At 35.8% G+C, this 22,839-nt stretch overlaps 1 long non-coding RNA gene across 1 annotated transcript in view; it reads right to left on the bottom strand.

Moving 5' to 3' along the window:
• LOC138692805 (uncharacterized) overlaps positions 1-22,839 on the bottom strand; it is an 839,199-nt gene that overhangs the window by 355,628 nt on the left and 460,732 nt on the right. The window contains exon 3 of the long non-coding RNA XR_011330136.1: positions 19,039-19,100. This is a non-coding gene — a long non-coding RNA (uncharacterized lncRNA). The remainder of the gene's footprint in view (positions 1-19,038; positions 19,101-22,839) is intronic.

Below are 22,839 nucleotides of genomic sequence, written 5' to 3'. Positions count from 1 at the left end.
ATACACAGAAATGCCGCTACATTCATATAAAATGTATTACAAAATGTTATCGACAGAGTTGTCATTATTACAGGGAATCTCTCTCAGGATTAAACAAAAATAAAAAGAGGATAAAATACTGTAGGTTGTATACATTACGTCTGAAGAAGATTCACTGAATTGAAGAGCTCATGAATAAAACCGTTGAAAAAGAACGATGTGATAATAGAGGAAAAAAATCAAAAGCTATATCGCACAGTGTAAAAGGAAGGATATACCTGGAGAGAATCGCCTACAAAAATCTTCTAAAGGGAATACAAAGTTATTATATCTCTCATGATCGGATTTTTAAGTCCTTAGGGCCATATTCATTGACATTCTTATCGCGAGCTTCCGGTGGATGATCAGCGAACTAACGTTTTTCGTATTCATAAACCAGTATTAGCGATATGATGTGATATGAATCCTGTACAAGTAATGACTCTATAGCCGTGGCTAGTTAGCACGCTCGTAGCGCGGGCTAGCGAAATGTCTATGGATAGCACCCTTAAATACTAACTCTTAGATACCTAACGTACGTTCCAAAATTATCAAAATTGGTACTCAGCAACTCCTTTATTTATTTAAAAATGGCTTTTAAGGAACCCGGAGGTTCATTGCCACCCTCACATAATCCCGCCATCGCATCGATCCCTATACTGAGCAACATTAATCCAGACCCTACCATCGTATCGCCATTCCCTCAAATCCATTTTAATATTATTCTTCCAACTACGCCTCGGTCTCCTCAAAGGTCTTTTCGCCCCTCAGGTCTCCCAACTAACATTCTATATGCATTTCTGCATTCACCGATACGTGCTACATGCCCTGCCCATGTCAAACGTCTGAATTTAACAGCTTTAGACATTAAAAATACAATTTGAGGCAGCTAAAAATATGATTTCAGGTACCTAAAATGCTTTACAATATACAGTAACAAAAACCGTAAAAAAATGGTTGTGGTTAGGAACTTTATTTTTGTTCTATCTAAAATTATGAATAATTATCAGTTCTATGGCTACTGGTACATAAGTGTCATAAAAGTTTCAATTAATTAACATTTAACACATTATTCATAATAATTGATATTGCAATACATAAAGGTTTTCTTAAAAAAATTTATGTTATGACACCTGACGTAGGGACACCTGATTGAAGGTTACAACTCACATTAATACTTTAATAGTAGACATTTATTGTCTACAATAGGAGTGTACTGTATATACTGCATCTGTACAGAGTGAAATATATTTTGTGCCGTACTATGACGGACTGTTTACATGTTGAGACACGAAGTAACGGCGCTCTCCATCTCCCACTCCACTCGACCAACACAACACTATCGACCGTGCGTTCTGAACTTCATGCGTTTCTGTGCCCAGGACCGAAGCCTGGTTATAATATATTATATTACAGTGACAAATAACAGAGATCTATAAATTATCACAACATGAAAACATCTACTTTGAGAATGACAAAATCCTACATGAAGTCTCCAAAATACTCCTACGAACTTTGGACATAATTTTATATATTAAACTAATAACCCTACCCAGTGACATGAGAGACTGTCGGAATTTAGTAGCGTTCAAAAGCAAGCTTATTAAGCATTTTCTTATTGCGTAGAGTGGGTTTAATTTGTACTTAATCAATAAAAGAAATGCTTCTCTTTTCTTAACTTTTACAATAAACTGTCTAGCTTTCATTAACCAGTTAATCTTTTAGTACTTTGATTTTTATTGTATCTGTAAATTTAATATTAATTGTAATTATAATTGTAATTGTATTCTTAATATTGTAGTTGTAATCCCCTGGTAGAGGGGAAGAGAAGGGCTGGTGGCCTTATCTCTACCAGGTTAAATAAATAAATAAATAAATAAAAATAAATAACTAAGCGATAAAATATGTGTTAAAAATTTAACGGTATAGAGAAACGTAACGGCTAACATATTATGTAAATTGACAATATTTCTCGTGTACTTCTGATAAATTTAAGCAGTTGGTTGTACCTAGAGTACAACAAAAATTTAAATTGTTAACACAGAAAATATTCAAAATAAAAGTGTTACTGAGCTGTTCTTTTCCTGATAAAAATGAATTTCATATGTAGCATATTCCAGAGCAGAAATCTAAACCGCATGCAACTCATTGCAATACAGATTTGGACACGGTTTTGCGTTGGTCGTAATAGGGAATTCCATTTAATTATGTTTACCGAGTTTTAATTAATGTTTATTTTATTACAATGTTATGGGGTACAACTAGAGTTGTGTTTTAATTGAACGAATTATCCCGCAATTAATACTGCTGAATTACGGTATGAAAAATTACATCATAATATTATTTAGGGGATTGGTATGTTTATTTAAAAGCAAATGCGTAAGTGTACGCAACAGTTTAAAAACTCCTGCTTGGTTTACACAAGAGTAGAGATTGCTGTGGTGAGCAGGTGATCAGCTGACCAGAGTGTCCTGCAATGTTCGAACCTGAGAGAGGCAATCGGGATACTACAATCTTCGTCTTACTTCATACGAAACACCAATCACAAGAACATGTGCTTAAATCCTTAAGCGGTTAAAACATGAAGGGTTGGGAGTGGAGGATATCGAATATTTTTATAACAAGGTGAAACAAACACAAGCAGTCTCATTCTGCAGAGCGAACATAGGCGAATATCGAATTTCGTCACACTCCAAAACCTTGAACCGAACATTGCGCCTGGAATGCACGACGCCAGGCCAGACCCATTTTTCTAGGACTCCGAGAGAACTGCGAAGACTTCCGAAAAGCAAGAGAAAGGTCTCGGAATATCTCGTCTATGTGACTCCTCTACGTAATTTAATTGATTTTTGGATTGGTTTATGTTGGATTGATTGATTATTTGTGTTGGATTGAGTTGGGTTTATGTATTTATTTTTTTCATTCATTCATACAGTCATTCAATCATATATTAATTCATTCATATATTCATTCATATACTGATTTATTCATTCATTCATTCATTCATTCATTCATTCATATACTCATTTATTCATTCATTCATATACTCATTTATTCATTCATTCATATACTCATTTATTCATACACTCATTTATTCATACACTCATTTATTCATTCATTCATATACTCATTTATTCATTCATTCACTCATTTATTCATACACTCATTTATTAATTCATTCATACAGTCATTTATTCATTCATTCATATACTCATTTATTCATTCATTCACTCATTTATTCATACACTCATTTATTAATTCATTCATACACTCATTTATTCATTCATTCACTCATTTATTCATTCATTCACTCATTTATTCATTCATTCACTCATTTATTCATTCATTCACTCATTTAATCATTCATTCATATATTAATTTATTCATTCATTTATATACTCATTTATTCATATATTCATTCATTCATATACTCATTTATTCATTCATTCATATATTCATTTATTATATATTCATTGATACTCGTATATTCATTCACATATTCATTTATTCATTCATATACTCATATATTCATTCATATACTCATATTCATTCATATACTCATTTATTCATTCATATACTCATTTATTCATTCATTTATACACTAATTTATTCATTCATTTATACACTCATTTATTCATTCATTCACTCATACATTCATTTATTCATACACTCATTTATTCATTCATTCACTCATTTATTCATTCACTCATTTAATCATTCATTCATATATTCATTTATTCATTCACTTATATACTCATTTATTCATATATTCATTCATTCATATTCTCATTTATTCATTCATTCATATATTCATTTATTATATATTCATTGATACTCGTATATTCATTCACATATTCATTTATTCATTCATATACTCATATATTCATTCATATACTCATTTATTCATTCATTTATACACTAATTTATTCATTCATTTATACACTCATTTATTCATTCATTCACTCATACATTCATTTATTCATTCATTCACTCATTTATTCATACACTCATTTAATCATTCATTCATATATTCATTCATTTATATACTCATTTATTCATATATTCATTCATTCATATACTCATTTATTCATATATTCATTCATTCATATACTCATTTATTCATTCATTCATATATTCATTTATTATATATTCACTGATACTCGTATATTCATTCACATATTCATTTATTCATTCATATACTCATATATGCATTCATATACTCATATTCACTCATATACTCATATTCACTCATATACTCATATTCATTCATTATATCAAATTTATTCTTTATTCATTTATTTATTTATTTTTTATTTTTTATTCGCGCGATTGGATTGATTGATTGATTGAATGATTGATTGATTGATCGATCGATTGACTGGTTCGGTTGGATTGAATGATTGGTTAGGTTCGGCGGGGTTGGATGGGATGATTAATGGATTGATTGATTAGTTTGGATTGGTTTATTGATGGATTCATTGATTAGCTGATTTGAATTTATGGACTGATGGATTTGGATTGGATTGATTGGATTGTTTATTGATTGATCGATTGATTTCACGGGGCCTGCATCCGTGATGGATTCTTGGACTTAGGCCGTTTAGGCCCATTGTACGCTCTACATTCGATGATTATCCAAGTCCGACGGATGGCAAGAGTGGTATTCGTGGCTTCGACGCTGACAGGCGGGCCATCCTCCCTGGGCTCTACAGGTAAGGTACCATCATCTACTGATGAGCCCTAACGCAAGGCCCGAATCCTCCAGTTCTTATAATCTAGATCAGCATCTTCAATAGTAAAAATAGACTGGTGGTGGTGTCTTGGGGCAGATGATAGATCAAATGAGGGAAAATGAAATGTGTTGGTCAAATGAAAAAGGGAAACGGGAGTATCTCGAGAAGAAAAAAACATCTGCAACGTCTGTTTTTTCCACCACAAGATTCCACTCAGATTTAACTGGGCCGCCTAGATGAAAGGCCTGTGCGCTAGTGTAGCAATAGATGCGGCCCAATTCGGCCCGTACTTACGACTCAGCATTGAGATCTCAGGCGCATTTCCATACCCACACCGGTTGACTGCATTAACGTTCGCTGCGTATTCAGATTTCGAGCAAACAACGCCCGTCGTTTCTAGGCCGGCCCCCTTCGTTCGTCGCCAGCGGACGTTCGGAGAATGCTATGGAATTATGACAAAATGGAGAAATGTTCACAGAGAATTATTACATACAACAAGTAAAAACATACGTATGCATATGCGTAACGTAATTTAGTAAATTGATACATTATGGGAATGATACATGCGGCGTTCATTCAAGAAATTTTTATTATTATTGTATTCGGTTATTTTAACTACGCTGTATCAACTACTACGTTATTTTAGTGTCGATGAAATTATTGATAGCAAGATGATATTTGGCGAAATGATGCCGAGGGTTCGCCATGGAATTACCTGGTTCTTGCCTTACAGCTGGGGAAAATTTCAGAGGTTAAAATGTCCATTTCAATAAGTCCGCAAACAGAAATGTCCACTAGCAAAATGCCGACTTACATAAATGTCCATAAAACTTAAATGTCCATAAATACAATGTCCTCTTATATATATATATGTCCATAGAATTAAATGTCCACTTGTTTTAATGTCCTATACATGAGATCATAATTTTTAATGTATAAACATACACAGAAATCTCCAATTTACAATGAATTTTCTTATGTAAAATGTCCTATATGAGATCATAATTTTTTATGTCTGTATAAACATACAGAAATCTCCAATTTATAATGCATTTTTTATTCCATCTCTTGATCTTGACCTTCTTCTTCTAGCTGTCCATGAATTTTTAAATGATATGTTGCCCGAAGGTGGCGCTTTATATCATCCCTGTCTTTGTATTCATGATCTCCTGACGTTTCTCTCTATCCGTTGTTGGTTTCTTTGGTAGCCTATGTTTATTTGATTAACTGGAGCCTAATATTTGATGTATGAGAGTTCCGTTCACATGTTGTTCATCTTTGATGTTTTTAATTAACCTCCAAACACTCGCATGATGAGCAGCTATCATCTTCTGAAATTTACTATGAAATGCTTTCACTGCATTATTGTTCGTTGGTGTCCTTGAAGAGTCAGCATATATAGGTTTCAAATTGAATGCGGACTTTTTTATACTGGATATTTTGTTGTGGACGTTTTTGTATGTGCGCATTTTGGTACTGGACATTTTGTTGTGGACATTTTTATATGTAGACATTTTTACTGGACTTTTTCCCCTTGGACATTTTGCTCTGGACATTTTTGTTTGTGGCCATTTTTCCTCTGGTCATTTTGAAGTGGACAATTTAACCTGGATGCACCCAACCATGTAGTAATCCAAGCGGGAATCGAACCCACGCCCGAACGCACTGGATAAAACAGTGCCTTTGTGATCAAAATAATACTTCACATTTCATACACTGAAGTTCTGAAGTTTTAGAAAGATAAAAAACAAAGTAAAAAACAATACTAACAGTTGCACTGTTACTTGGTCCTCGCTACTGCTCATTTCGTATAGCCTATGCTTTATAGCCTACAGTTCACCTGAAAATCGTATTACAGAGAGCTTGCTTTCATTTTTTTACATCCAATACGTCCCTCTATTCCCCTCCATCCCCCTATTGCCCCGGGAATGAGACTGACGAGGGAAAGTACTACACATCACTCTGGCAAAACACCGACTACGGATCGTTTCGTTTCGTTTCTCTCTTCCGGGTTTTATACGTTTCCGGGAACGGGTGGGTAATGTTTGAATCTTCTCGCCCTTCTTTTGGGACATATTCCTTTGGGCATAATTTCACTTGATTCTACAAAGCATCTGTATTGATTTTACTTATAGAGCCATTTTCATTAACGCTACTGCCTTTAATATTTATACAGAGTGCCTCTGGAGGAATGCAAAATAATTCAAGATAATGTAGTTTGGGTTAAATTACATCGATTTAACCTGATATACCGAAATCTAACGGTTGGCGAAAAATTAGGCCCGTAACACACTTGCAGAGTTTTCGCCAGCTAGAAATGTGTTGTGAGAAAGAGGCGAAGAGCCTTCCTCCACACACTTGGCGAGTTCTCGCTATCACATCTCGCTATGATCATCTATGCACTGCCTTCATACAGAAAGCATTTTTTTTTATTATAGTAATCACTCGTTGGGGGAAATATTATAGGTTATGTATTTACGTATATTGGCGTACTTAAATATATAACCTGTAAGTATATTGTCGTACTTTACAAATTACGTACGAACGCTTTGTTGAATCTGAGTTTACAGATGATGAGGAAATTGAGTTACATGAATATATTTTGTTCATGAAAAGAAGAAGTAGGCCTAAAATTAAAGCCAGAAATAACTGAAAATCACATTGTATCTTACGAAAATAAGAGCGAGTTTTGGACACTGGTTTCGTTTTGAATAATGATACGTTTAGGCGTTATTTCAGGTTCAATGGACCACAGTTTTTTTGCCATTCATGATATGATATTGTTTGCTATATTCTGATTAAAATTAACTAAACTGTTAAGACATATAGATATATTACTTCAAATGTTTAATCAATACTATTAAATCTCATCAAAATAAAATATAGCCCTATTTATTTTTACATAATCTGATATTTGTTTCCAGATTTATTCTTTAAGTTTCGTGTTTTTATACTTTTCATCCCGTGTATCTTATAAATAGGTCTACGGGTGACATCGTACAAGTTCGATAAGTTTCTGACTGCAATTATCAGCCATCTTTCCTCATTTTCAAATGAAAACAATACAATTCATCGCCACCTGTGATATCTTTTTCTACATTCAATCGTCATAAAGAGTATAAATGTCAAACATCTTTGATAAATGTGTCAAGAAAATTCGCTGAGCTACCGATTCCAGCGAGAAACTCGCGCGAGGTTTTTGCCTCGAGCGAGAAATCTCTTCCAGTGTGTGGACGTCCATTTGAATCCATGTTATCAATTTTTTAATTTTCTCGCAACACATTTCTCGCTGGCGAAAACTCTGCAAGTGTGTTACGGGCCTCAAGTGGAGAAAGACTGGAACATCTTGCGATTCCATGTACTATACTTCACGTGTTACGCCAGAACATTTGCACATGGCAGCATCTCAGGATCGCAACGCCAGCGCAACACAAATAATTGAATACGTCATGTTCACTTGATATTTAATTCGTGTATTCTCATATTGAATATGGAGACATGTTTTTCGTTTATGAATTTTCCATAATTATTTAGAAAATTAACCATCGGCTACTTGCAGTAAGTCAATTGTATAAAAAAAAAGTACACCTAATTGAATAAAGTAATCATATTATACAAAATACATCCCTGATCACACTTTTAAGTTTGTAATTTTTTGCCCATTTCACACAGTTCTCAGTACAACTTAGTAACGGAATCTCCCTTTGTTAATATGGCAGGATAGGTGAAAATGTGGAAAGAAATTATATTTCTCGTAACAAATAATTTGCCCTCTCACATACTAGCGTAATAGAGGAACCTTTTTAATCACCCCATACAAAAGAAAAATATGTCCAGATGGAAGATAATACTTGGTACTGTTGTTCCCCAGAACTTTACGAATACATTTAGCATATTTTCGATTTGGGTACTGATTTTGAAACAATCCAGGAATATATTTTTTAAAAAGGGTGAAAGTATTTACGTTAATCAGAAAACACAAAGAGTAACTTTAGCATTTGATCTTATTCCAGTTAAACTTGACGGCTGACTTGCATCTTATTACATATTTTACCACAACTAAAGTATTTGGATACCGATTATAAATTAACCATGTAAGTTTCCATCCATTCAACACCTTACACAAAATTTAAAATTTTCAAATCTTTATTTAAAGTCGGGTCATTAACTTAATGATAGTAGGTATATATTATTTAATTTGATCACTTCTAGCTTGGATGAATAGCATCACCCTCTCATTAAGCATATACTGCTAATCTACATAAAACAACCTAACATTGAAAAATATTGTCGGACACAAAGACATCCATAATAATTTTTGAACAAGCACCCAAGGCAAACCTACAAGATATACACCACGATGCACACACACATCTGGACAGAGGAAAGACGTACATCAATAAGGAATAAGAACACGGACATAAACAAATTCGCTAATATAGTTCAAATACTGTAATTGCATCTCTTCACATTTTACAATATGCAGTTCATTCCATTTTATTTTTTATTATTTTACTTGTGAAAAGCACGCGCGCACGCGCACGCGCGCACGCACGCACGCACACACACACACACACACACACACACACACACACACACACACACACACACACACACACACACACACACACACACACACACACACACACACACACACACACACACACACACACACACACACACACACACACACACACACACACACACACACACACACACACACACACACACACACACACACACACACACACACACACACACACACACACACACACACACACACACACACACACACACACACACACACACACACACACACACACACACACACACACACACACACACACACACACACACACACACACACACACACACACACACACACACACACACACACACACACACACACACACACACACACACACACACACACACACACACACACACACACACACACACACACACACACACACACACACACACACACACACACACACACACACACACACACACACACACACACACACACACACACACACACACACACACACACACACACACACACACACACACACACACACACACACACACACACACACACACACACACACACACACACACACACACACACACACACACACACACACACACACACACACACACACACACACACACACACACACACACACACACACACACACACACACACACACACACACACACACACACACACACACACACACACACACACACACACACACACACACACACACACACACACACACACACACACACACACACACACACACACACACACACACACACACACACACACACACACACACACACACACACACACACACACACACACACACACACACACACACACACACACACACACACACACACACACACACACACACACACACACACACACACACACACACACACACACACACACACACACACACACACACACACACACACACACACACACACACACACACACACACACACACACACACACACACACACACACACACACACACACACACACACACACACACACACACACACACACACACACACACACACACACACACACACACACACACACACACACACACACACACACACACACACACACACACACACACACACACACACACACACACACACACACACACACACACACACACACACACACACACACACACACACACACACACACACACACACACACACACACACACACACACACACACACACACACACACACACACACACACACACACACACACACACACACACACACACACACACACACACACACACACACACACACACACACACACACACACACACACACACACACACACACACACACACACACACACACACACACACACACACACACACACACACACACACACACACACACACACACACACACACACACACACACACACACACACACACACACACACACACACACACACACACACACACACACACACACACACACACACACACACACACACACACACACACACACACACACACACACACACACACACACACACACACACACACACACACACACACACACACACACACACACACACACACACACACACACACACACACACACACACACACACACACACACACACACACACACACACACACACACACACACACACACACACACACACACACACACACACACACACACACACACACACACACACACACACACACACACACACACACACACACACACACACACACACACACACACACACACACACACACACACACACACACACACACACACACACACACACACACACACACACACACACACACACACACACACACACACACACACACACACACACACACACACACACACACACACACACACACACACACACACACACACACACACACACACACACACACACACACACACACACACACACACACACACACACACACACACATTGTAATTTACATGTGTACTTTTAACTATTTGATAATAAGGGCAGTCACACAAGAACAACATTTGTATCCTAATTATGTTGGTTTTAGTATGTTTTATTACTCTGTATGCTATTTAATATGTATTGTATTTGTAGAGACTAATGATATTGCTAGAGTGAATGTCGTATCTGATGATGTTGGCATAATCCAACGAAAACGTTCATACATGTAACGTAAAGGTTTTGTACCTTACATATATTGCAGTAAAGTCAGTGACTGAAAAATAAATATTCCTAATATATATTACAGGCTTTTCTGAAAATCAATCAAAAATGAATTGCAAAATATCTTGTGATGGATTTGCATACGAATCGATTCTCCTCTGTGCATGTACTGACGCTGATGACAATAGCTGACAAGATGTCTGCCACGCGTGGGTCTTTATCACCGCTTTCAATAATGATATCCTTGTGTCATAAATCACAGCTGGATTAAATCAAATTGGTCCAGTGAAATTAATCATGCATTCTAATTGGTTAAATTAAAAGAAGCATTATTCGGACACTTTTCTTATGCGGAATCCCAACAAAGTGACTTATTCCAGTATTGCACAGAATACGTTCAGTCATAATATTTATTTATTTATTTATTTATTTATTTATTTATTTATTTATTTATTTATTTATTTACACTGGGAGTTAAGGCCATCATGTCTTCTCTTCCACACCATCAGAAAAGAACTATAAATAATTGGAGAACTATAAATGATTAAGGACTATAAATGATTGGAATGACCTACCTGCAGCGGTCTTTCCTTAAGGAGTTTCAGGAATAATTTAAAAAGTTGTGTATAAAGTGCAAATTAAAATTAAGGTGACATTTAACATTTAATTTTTTAAGGTGACATGTATTTATTTAGCCTGACGAGTTACTTCCTTGGTTTGAATTGTAAATTATTTAAAAATAGCGTGTAAGAGGGCCTTAGACTAGAAATGTTTAGTTTAAATGTAGTTCTGTTTATAAGTATGCATAAGGGTGTAATTATTTGACTTGTTTGAACTGTTGTATCAGTGAAGCGAGGTGAGTCAGTGGAGTTATGGTTTTACAGTGCAGTGAACAGTTCCGATCAGTGATAATTTATAGCGTCAATGAAATGTGTTCTATAGTGTCAGTGGAATGTGTTATAGTGTATCAGTGAAATGTGTCCTAAAGTGTCAGTGAAATGCGTCATAGAGGCGCTACAGTGAGTGAGATGAGAATAAAGTGAAAGACTATTGAAACTTATGTAGGGCCTACACATAATTATGTAGGTTGTAATGTAAAATTAGGTATTTTATTTATGTTTTATTATTATTGTGTTAAATTATATTGTGTATTCTTATTGTGTTGTGTATTCTTATTGTATTGTGTATAAAATTGTATGGTGTATTGTAAATTTATTCTGTATTGCTTATCATTTTTTTTGTGTATTGTTTATATTGTGTATACCACTGCCACCGGGTGCTTGCCCACTTGCAGTGTAAATAAATACATACATACAAATACTATATACAACTACAAGAAAAATTATACACTGTGATGCAACTAATCTACAGTAATAACGAGTGACAGAATGAATATGACATAAAAAAGCAACTGAACATACAAATAGAAATTGAAAATAATAAAAAATGGTCTAACATATTAAATGATACAAAAAGAAAGAACACACAAAAAGTAAAAATATAAACAACAAATACAGACACAAAATAACACTGTCACTCAGCATCATTATTATTAACTAAGGGACAATAAGCTGTTCTGGTATCCTGGCACAAAGACAGGAGATTAGGGCACTAACATTAAGATGACGTCTTAAATTTCGTTTAATAAAAAGTCTCTAAAACTCATCTCACCTGCTCGGTAGCGTAGGTGACGTTACAACCAGAAATAACAAAACATAAAGAGCGCTTTGTTCATGAATTAGGGAGGCTAGAATTGAGACGGAAACGAGGCAGAATCGGAGCAGTTGTGAGAAGAATCGTGTTGACAAAATGGCGTCAGTTTCTTCAGTATCTATTCTATATTAATAATAGGCCTATATAACCTCTTTATTTCGGAAATAAATAAAGTTTAGTTTTGTTTGAAATTAATTTCAGTAGTCTTGAATGTTAAATTACCCGAAATCAAGAACAAAGTAGTTTTCTTGTAAATTCTGAGTAGAATCCGCTCATTTAGTGAAGTCAACCTTCTTTTTCATTATAAGGTACTATAATGGTGGTGTCAGAAAATCTTGATAAATGTAAATATAATCATTGTTGGGAGTCGAACGCAGTAGCAAACAGTTCTACAAGTCGTCCGCCGTAAGTTATGGTAAAACGAAACTTGTGTTCACTTAGAAGCGCGCACAGCAGTACAAAGCACTTTTCTCAGTTTCGAATTGGGAGAAAAGTTAGAGATGTTGAGTTATGTTTACTTCATCATCATCATCATCATCATCATCATCATCATCAATAACTTCAAGGTTTAGGCCGATGGCCTGTTCCGCCTCCAGAATTTTATCCATCAAACTGGTCTCTCCAACGTCTCTTTGGTCTTCCCACTCGTCTTCTTCGTGTAGGTCTATAACACCATGTTCTGAAAGGTATCCTGTCGTTGGGCATTCTTGTTATATAGTCGTACCAATTATTTCTATATTTTTCAATTATAGTTATTACACTCTCGATATTCAGTTCTCGACGTATATCTTCGTTTCTCTTATGGTCCTGTAGTCTAAATCCTGCTAGTGGCCTTAAGAGTCTCATCTCAGCGGCCTCAATTCTTCTCTGTTGGGCTCTAGTCAGAATCCACGCTTCTGAACCATATAACAATGTCGGAATTGCCAGTGTCTTGTAAAATTTGAGTACAGTTTTTCTGTCGACTTTATTTATGAGTGTACGTTTAATTGTACCAATAACTCTTAAAAATTTATTTAACTTGTTTTCTACGTCTGTGGAGGATATGTAAGAGAGATCGCATCCAAGGTAAGTAAAAGAATTTATTTGTTCAATCATCTTATCCTCTATTACAATTTTAGTTCTTATTGTATTATTTCCGCAGAAGCCAAATACTTTAGTTTTCCTGTGTGATATTTTTAGATTGTAGTTATTAGCAACAATTCTCAACAGATGGACTGCTCTCTGTAGGTTGTCTTCAGAATCAGCCAACACAAACTGGTCGTCTGCGAAAAGTAAGTAATCTAAAATGATATTATCTATAAAATAATGTGTTTTTAAATTGTTCTGCCATTCTCTTACGGCTTCGTCTAGGTACAAATTAAAAAGAGTAGGTGATAAGGGACACCCTTGTCTGACCCCTTGGTTAACTTCTCGCAAGTTGGTGGTAATCTTGTTGATATTCATTTTGATTTTTGTATTTTTGTACATACTTTGTATCACCCTTATTAGATGCTCAGGAATTCCTTTCTTTTTTAATATCATCCACAATTTTGTTCTGCTAATCATATCAAATGCTTTCTCAAAGTCTATGAAAGCCATATATGTGGGAATATTAAATTCGACATGTTTTTCTATAATCTGCGTTATGGCGAAGATATTATCAATACATGATCTGTTTTTGCGGAACCCACTCTGTTCTTCTGCTAATAGCACTTCTGCAATTTTGTTTAGTCGTTATGTTTACTTATAATCGTAAATTTTTGTAAATCCTCAACCGTTCTTTGAGCTTTTTGATACTATAAATATATAATTATTTTTACCGAAATTCTTGATCGGCAACGAGAAATAGTCTCCGCGAGTCCTTCTGTACAGAATGAAGTTGACTTACGTGAAGTATCGCAGTGGTATTGTTACTAGTTGGCATTCAGTATCAGAACATTATTTTCTCAATGTTAAAAATTGGTATGGTCGTGTCCCCTGAATACGTATCGACAGAACTGGACGAGATCTTTCGTCTGGTATCAAAATCAGGGCGCTAGCACATCGGAGTTGCGAGATATAGACCTAGTGCCCGGAAATTTTCGAGCATCCCAAAATGGCCGCCACCAAGTTCATATTCTCATCGCAATGGTACACCAGATCGAACAAGACCACATTTATTTCAATCGTGTTATTAGTCAAGAAGTTATAGATCATTCTGGAAACGCTACATCGTTACATTGAAGTTTCCGTCCTGGTGCTCCATATATATCGCTATGATTTTAAAGACGTATTCACATCAAAAGGTTAAGTAAAACTGAAATCAAAGGTCTGACAGTGCTCCGTAGCGTTGTCGTGAATGATAAGCCTTCCTTGTTTATTCCTCTTCAGCAGAGAAAGATGTCGTTAGTGTAATTTTAGATCGTTTCCCAGAACTAATTTCAAGTATATTTCCAGCTATGTCAATGCTTTCAGACGTAAATAGCAAGGTAGAGAACTAATTACACTAATTCGAAGATTGTTGTTGCGGAAAATAGTCACAACTACGTCATCTATATTCCAAGTAGTTCATATAGGCTAGATTTTACAGAATAAAACAATAATTTTTATTTTTTTTTACAATAAAATCCGCTAGAAAACGAAGTTATAAACACAAGATCAATAGGAATATAAAGCATTCCAGTCTTTAATTATTAATTTAATATTCAAACAGCAAAAGAAGTTATAGAAAAATGATCTGATCAATACAATACAATTCTTAAAATGAACAGATGCCAATGTAATGCTAATTAGTTACATAGCACTACAAATTACATTTTTAAATACATTTTTTCAACTTTTAGGCCTACACATATGGCTGAGATACAATTGAGGAATATATTAAATAAATTTTTCATGTTTAGCTATAGTGAATTCGCTAGCTACAGATTATTCGCAAGGAAATTGAATTCGCTCAGGTATATATCACCAGTTTTTTACTGTTTAGATCAGACCTGCAGAACTGTAGCTCCTCAGAGCGACTGTCTTCTACCCCACCCACGTTTTCTACCAGTGTGGTCATAGCGTTCTAGTTGCGCTCGGCTGTATCAACATTCATTCTCGCGGCGGCAGGTACAGTACGATTACTTACTCCTGACAGTCGCCGGAGATGTGCGCCTGGGTCAGGCGAGTCCATTTAGTTACGCCAAGAGATATTTGGGTTAGTCACTCGCTTGCCTTCGGAGCGATCGGATGTCATGCGTGCGGTAGAGCGGTATGTTTCTAGTACAGTTAAGCTGTACTGCATTCCTTTACCGATCGCTCGCCCTTATCTCTACTCCGGAGCTCTCCCCACTACTCCTATTACTTCCCTCTTTCGCGTCGCTGAGCTGTCAGGACCAAATAATCGGTCTGTACACAGTACGCGTACTGCAGTTTGAAGAGAACTGGAACATGGAAAAATTTAAAATCGTGAAGAAATACTACTTCCAAAGGAAATGCGAATATGATTAATTTGTTGTTGAAGAAGACGAAAGAATTGCTTGTTTACTGTATCCATTCAATTTATTTCTACTCGTCATTTCAATATTAAAGAACATTTCAACAAAGCCCATATTAAGAATGATGAAATAGATAAACTTTCGAGTAAGTTCATTATTAGGAATTGTATATTGAATATTTATTTATATACTTTTAAATTAAGGACATCATTCGTTGCGTTCATTTTGTATTGAAATGAATAGTGACATTTATATCAACTTTCAAAGTTCATTACTTAAATGCTACAAATTTATGTTTCCGCAGGTGGTGATAGGAAGAAAGTTTTGGAAAATCCAAAACAGGCTAGGTTGCAAAGAAATCTCAAGGAAACTACCGACAGAAAATCTAACGTATCTTATTTTAAACCTTTAAACGACATAACACATTAAAAATACAATGTCTTTATTACAATCCTTTTTGAAAATTACAGTGCCGCCACTGATGGACTTTCCACACGCAAAGAATGTTAACAACTCTACGCAGAAATCGATCATCCCCAATAGAAGTGGAGTGAGGTTGACGTCATATTCCCAATAATTAGGGGTTCTTCAGACCTGGTTTAGATCTAAAGTGACCGTCGAGAAAGTAGTATCTACATTTATTTTGTATCGGGCGTCGTGAGGTTTTATGTTGCGTAGTATGGACATGCAAATTAGGTTGAAGCGACGTCAAAGAGCATTAGTATACAGCTGACTTCCATCAAATGCAATTCAGTTTATTTTGTGGCAATGCAGTACACATTGTAATAGAAAATATTCGTTTATGTTTCGTACAGTATACCTACGAAGAAATCGTACAAAAGTGTTGTACTATATTTATACGGAAATATCCTGGTGTTCAACACCTGATTCAACAATTGAGCATTTAGTGAAAAGATTTAGAGAAACCAACTTATTTTTAAATAAAAATTAGGCGCAAAAGTCCAGTTTTATCTGAAGAAAAACTAGATGATTTAGGCTATAGGCTTGAAAAGTCTCCCACGAAATCTTTAAGAAAGTTAGCAGAACAAGCTGATGTACCGAAGGTGACAGCTTGGAAAAATACCATATTGTTAAAATTAAGGCATTAAATTAAAAAACACAACAGTCCTGATTTTATTTCCGAAAACTGACGACTTGAATCATCGCTAAGCGGGATTTTACTTGCCCATGTCACTTTTCGAGTTCCTCCGTACAAACCGAAAATTGTTACCAGGCGCACACTTGCTGTAATACAATGGAAAAACAAGTACGGTTAAAAATGAATAATTTAATACCATATTAGAGTACAGTAACTTCTCTCTCATCCGGACAGTAGAGTAGGTAATTATTATTGGCTACTCACAGTACAGTACCTGCCTTCTTCCTCCCCGCCATGTACTTTTTTCCTCCCCCTATTTGCAACCCCGTCGTGCTTTCAGTAAATCACAGGTTGTGTGTGGAAGAAGTTCACTATGCTTTCTAAGACATTTACTGATAAACGCTCGAAGTTTAGTGATTTTTTAAAAGGCAAATTGGATATTTTGAAGCGGTTGGATGAAGGGGAAACTATTTCTGGTATCCCAAGAAGTACAATTTATGACTGGAAGCGTAATCGGTCTGCATTGGAAGAATATTGTGCATCCACGAGCTCTAATGACAAGCGCCGTGCATTGAAGCAGCCTAGTGTTTTCAAGTACGATAAGGAACTGTTTCTATGGTTTCAAGAACAAAGAAGGAAAGGTACTCCAATATCTGGTCCGATTCTGAAAGAGAAAGCGCTTGATATGCTTAAGAAACATGGAGGCCATAATTTCTCTGCTAGTGATGGGTGGTTGTCAATGTGGAGGGAAAAGTATGGTGTTCGTCCACTTGCAATTTGTGGAGAGAGGATGTCAACTGATACCGTTGCAGCTGAAGAATATAAAACTACATTCCGAGATTTGGTGAGTAAACTAGAATTATCTCTCCAGCAGATATACAATTGTGACGAAACCGGTTTAAATATCAAATGTTTACCGAAAAGAACTTTAGAATATACATCATACAAAACTGCGTCTGGTTTCAAAATCCAAAAAGAACGTGTGATTGTATTAGCTTGCTACAATGCATCAGGGGCAAATAAGCTTCCCTTGATGTTAAATGGAATAAATTTAAAAATATACTGATTGTAACTATTGTAATAGGTGATTTAATTACAGTATTATTCAAATGTTCACAAATATTTTCTATCATATTTACTCATATCAATTATGTAGACGATGGAGGGATAGTTAACTAATTTCCGTACCGTCTTGCAGTAAGGCGTGGCCTATGAAATCACGTGAATGCCGGACGACGAAGCGGACGGACGACATAGCAACGGATCACAGAGAATTTACTGTAAATACTGCTATTTAAACATTCTTCATATTGCTGCATTTTACTTACTTTGAGAGTCGAGCAACTGGGATCTCTAATAATAGCACCAAGTTGTAAATTTCATGATCATCCTGAAACAAGGAGAGTAAAATGAGCGTAGAAAAATGCACTTAATATAAACAGTATTTGATATTCCAAATTTACAATGAACACAACTTATTCCTTTACATACTGGACATCTGAAGCGAACTTTCTAGAATGTTTCTCTTGCGAGTGAAGTGTAAAGATAGACTTGGGGAAATGCTGTAGTATTTTGTCGCCTTGATGGTTGAATAGCTACAACTACTCCAGTAAAGCGAAGTATTTTGAGAGTGATAAAAATTGCTCGCATAGATTTCTATGCAAGGCAAATAAAATCATAAGTTTGGCGTCATATTTTTACGGATGTACTGTAGAATATCACTGTCCACGAATAAAAGGCTTCGAGGCAAAGTATTTCAACCATTTCTTGACATGATTGTAATAAAATATGCTGCAAATGTCTTTACCTTTTTTCCTATCATGTGGTAATTACTTCTCTAATCACTTACTGAAGGACGTTGCATTAAACACCAAGTAACATAGCGTCGAAGAGACAGGCAATAGCGAAATGCTAATTGACAGAATGCGATGCAGGATTCGACTGAGATAACCTTATATTTGCCTTATAGTTGCAAGAGTAATAAATTCTGCTCTTACAGATACCGGTTCTCTCATTTCAGTGCAAAAATTTATCACACTGTCGAAACTAATTTACAATATACTCAGCTCGTTCCTGGAATTCCTTGTCACAGGAAATCAGCAGTCGGAGTCTAAAATCTTTTAAGTACACTCTGCTTAGAATTGTTTTTAATGAACAGAACTAGACTCTTGTGGAAGTTTCTAAATAGTCTTAAATGACCAAGTTGTTATTTTTCCCCTCCCTCTTCTTCTTCTTCTTTTTTCTTTCTTTTTTATTTATTATCTTGATATATTACTTAATCATTTCTATTTGTATGCCATTTACTACGACTTTGCTAATCAACATTTTATGTCTTGTAATCCACATGTATTCTCCTATTAGTATATTAACTGTATAATAGGCCTATATCTGAAGTGAATTAATCGTCGAATTTAACTCGAGCATTTTAGGTCTTATAAATTGTGTGTGTGTGTGTGTGTGTGTGAGTGTGTATATTCCCCTTATGTTATGTAACTGATTTTGATTATGTGTAATTTTATACTTTATTTTATATATTATGTAACCGATCTTGACTATTTGTAATTTTATATAATGTAACTGATCTTGACTATTGTAATTTTCTACTATATTTTATGTAATTTCTAAGGTATTTTCTTTTGTGTTGTTTTGTAATCTAATTTTGTACTTCATGTATATTATTGAAACCTGGTTGAGTGGAAGAGAAGGCCTCATGGCCTTAACTCTGCCAGGCAAAATAAAACTACTGCTACTACTACTACTTTAGTTCTGAAAGTTTCAATTGTTCACAGCTGCATTTCATGGCAACCATCAAACCATTTGTTTCTCTAAATACATAACTGGATCTTTCACAATTTTATTGAGATCCGTAAGGTAAAAAAAAAGTAAATTGCTACAGTATTTACTTCCATATTTAAAATTTTGGATTGTGTAGGAAAAGAAATTTGATTTGGAAAACTAAAGTACAGTAAAACCTCGTTAATCCGGATTAATTGGGGAGATAAGTTGACCGGTTTAACGAAAGTCCGGATTAACTGAAATAATCTTAAAGAACAGTAGAAAGTGCATTAAAACTGCTTTTATAGCAACAAAACACGTTTATTATGATGTATTTAAAGGGCAAGGCCTAAATACACTTTATAGTACAGTAAAATGTAAACTTTGTTATGGCCTTGCATTCTTGTTTTGCCTCTTACTTATATACTTAAACGTTTGTTTGTGTAATCGATAATAATATTTGTTTGTTATCGTTGTTTAGTCAACTGTCCGAAGACAGGTCTGAACCTCAAAGTGATACCAAGCAGGCACCACATATGAGGCAACTAGATTGGGAGATAATGGTGTAGGGTGGCCAGTTCCCATTGCATACATCGCCGACTAGTTACATATTCCACTAATCAGACTACAGATGCATGCAAACAGTTGTTCTTCCTCCGACACATATCGTTGAATGAGATGTACTAATATTACAACTATTTGTTGCTTTTATTCTCTTTATTCCTTAAATGTACGTAAATTTTTAAGTATTATCTTCACTTCTAATACTCGAGTCGCTCTTTTTATTACTTGAGATATTATGGATCCCAACAGGAGTAAAGAATTGCAACAAGTATAATGTTACAATTCGTTTTCTTTTCACGTCCGACGATTTCCCATTTCAAATTTCATTCAGTCTCAATATAAAACCCTTTTGTATGCCGACACGATAAAAATTCTTCCTCATCCTCCTTTTATGCACGTATAAACACTGCTTTTTCAAGCTTAAAAATTACAGTTCCATTTAAAGAATAATTCTCCTCCTCAATGGCTACATCTTAGTTAGGAATTCATTACTGTCTGAGGAATTCAACCCATTTCATCCTGAAAAAAATAACGAAAACATTTTCACTGTTGATCATCATTCTTTCTTTACGAAGAGACGAAAAGAATAAAATACTTGCATTAAAAATTTATGTGAATTTTTTAAATTTTATAACAGTTCCATACCATTTTAACTTTTTGAGCCTAAGGCATTTGTGGAGCTTAAAATCAATGATTACATTTTCTTATCTCAACGCTTCATTTTAGGACCTATCTGACCTATTATTTTCCATCTAGGAGTGAAGCTCGGGATGGGGACTGCCCTTGCATGTAGGCCGCTTGGGTAGGCCCACTGTACTACCCAGAATGGTATGATGTATATACCATAAGGCCTCCAGCTCTAAATATTTCCCTGCACACCGCCCCTGAATTTCCCTAGAGTCTGCAGAATTCCTTTCACCTTCCATGTAGGAATCACCGCGGTCATTCAATCCTCATCTCACAAGCTACCATGAGGGGAGAGGCTAGATACACAGCACTACCACCAGCAACTAATGACCACATACCAAGTTCGGTTGCGGCCCGCAGCCAACTCTACGTACATCTGAGGAAGCCCGTAATATAGGAACGAAACGGAAATGATGATGAAAGAGTGAGAGTGAGAGTGTAATTATGGTAGCGAAATGAGTCCGAGATCCAACGCCACAAGTTACCCAGATATTCTGATTCAATTGATTGAGAGAAAGCCTCAACCAAGTAATTTATCCCGACCATTTTACAGTCACACATGCTAACTGCTACTCCATAGCGTTGGATCTTTCATGGCATTAGTGTACACAGTATGCCGTAAGAGCCATATTATTGAAAGAGTAAGTTCGCTAATTCGATAATGCAGCGGTGGCGAAAATTTAATCGTGCGCCGAGCCACTGTGTAACCTGCAACGTGCATATCACCTATGGAGGGAGGCGGACATCTGAAGGGGAAGTGAAGTAACTGTCTGACTAATTAACGGATTTTCATTTTCCTTACGTCAAGCACTTAAATATAATTTTATACAGTACAAGGCTACAAACTAATGTTTAGTACGTGTAACGAAGAAAGAAATGAACAATAAATGAACAATATCACAACCTAAAATTAACTGTTTTCAGAATGTCTCTGCGACAAAGTTTCAAAATCAGGAATTATGTTTCTTACTGCCAGTCGTAGTTAATCACGAAGGTATTTGTCTGTCAGTCGTGATCTAAATTTGGTTTTTACTATTTTAATTGTTGAAAATAATTTTTCACAAACGTAAGTTGTAGCGAACATGGTTTCAACAGAGCAAGCT

This window comes from Periplaneta americana, chromosome 17 (genome assembly GCF_040183065.1).
Source record: "Periplaneta americana isolate PAMFEO1 chromosome 17, P.americana_PAMFEO1_priV1, whole genome shotgun sequence".
In the NCBI taxonomy this organism is placed as follows: Eukaryota; Metazoa; Arthropoda; class Insecta; order Blattodea; family Blattidae; genus Periplaneta; species Periplaneta americana.
Note: the sequence above shows the minus strand (reverse complement) of the source record. Positions and strands in the feature narration are given on the sequence as shown.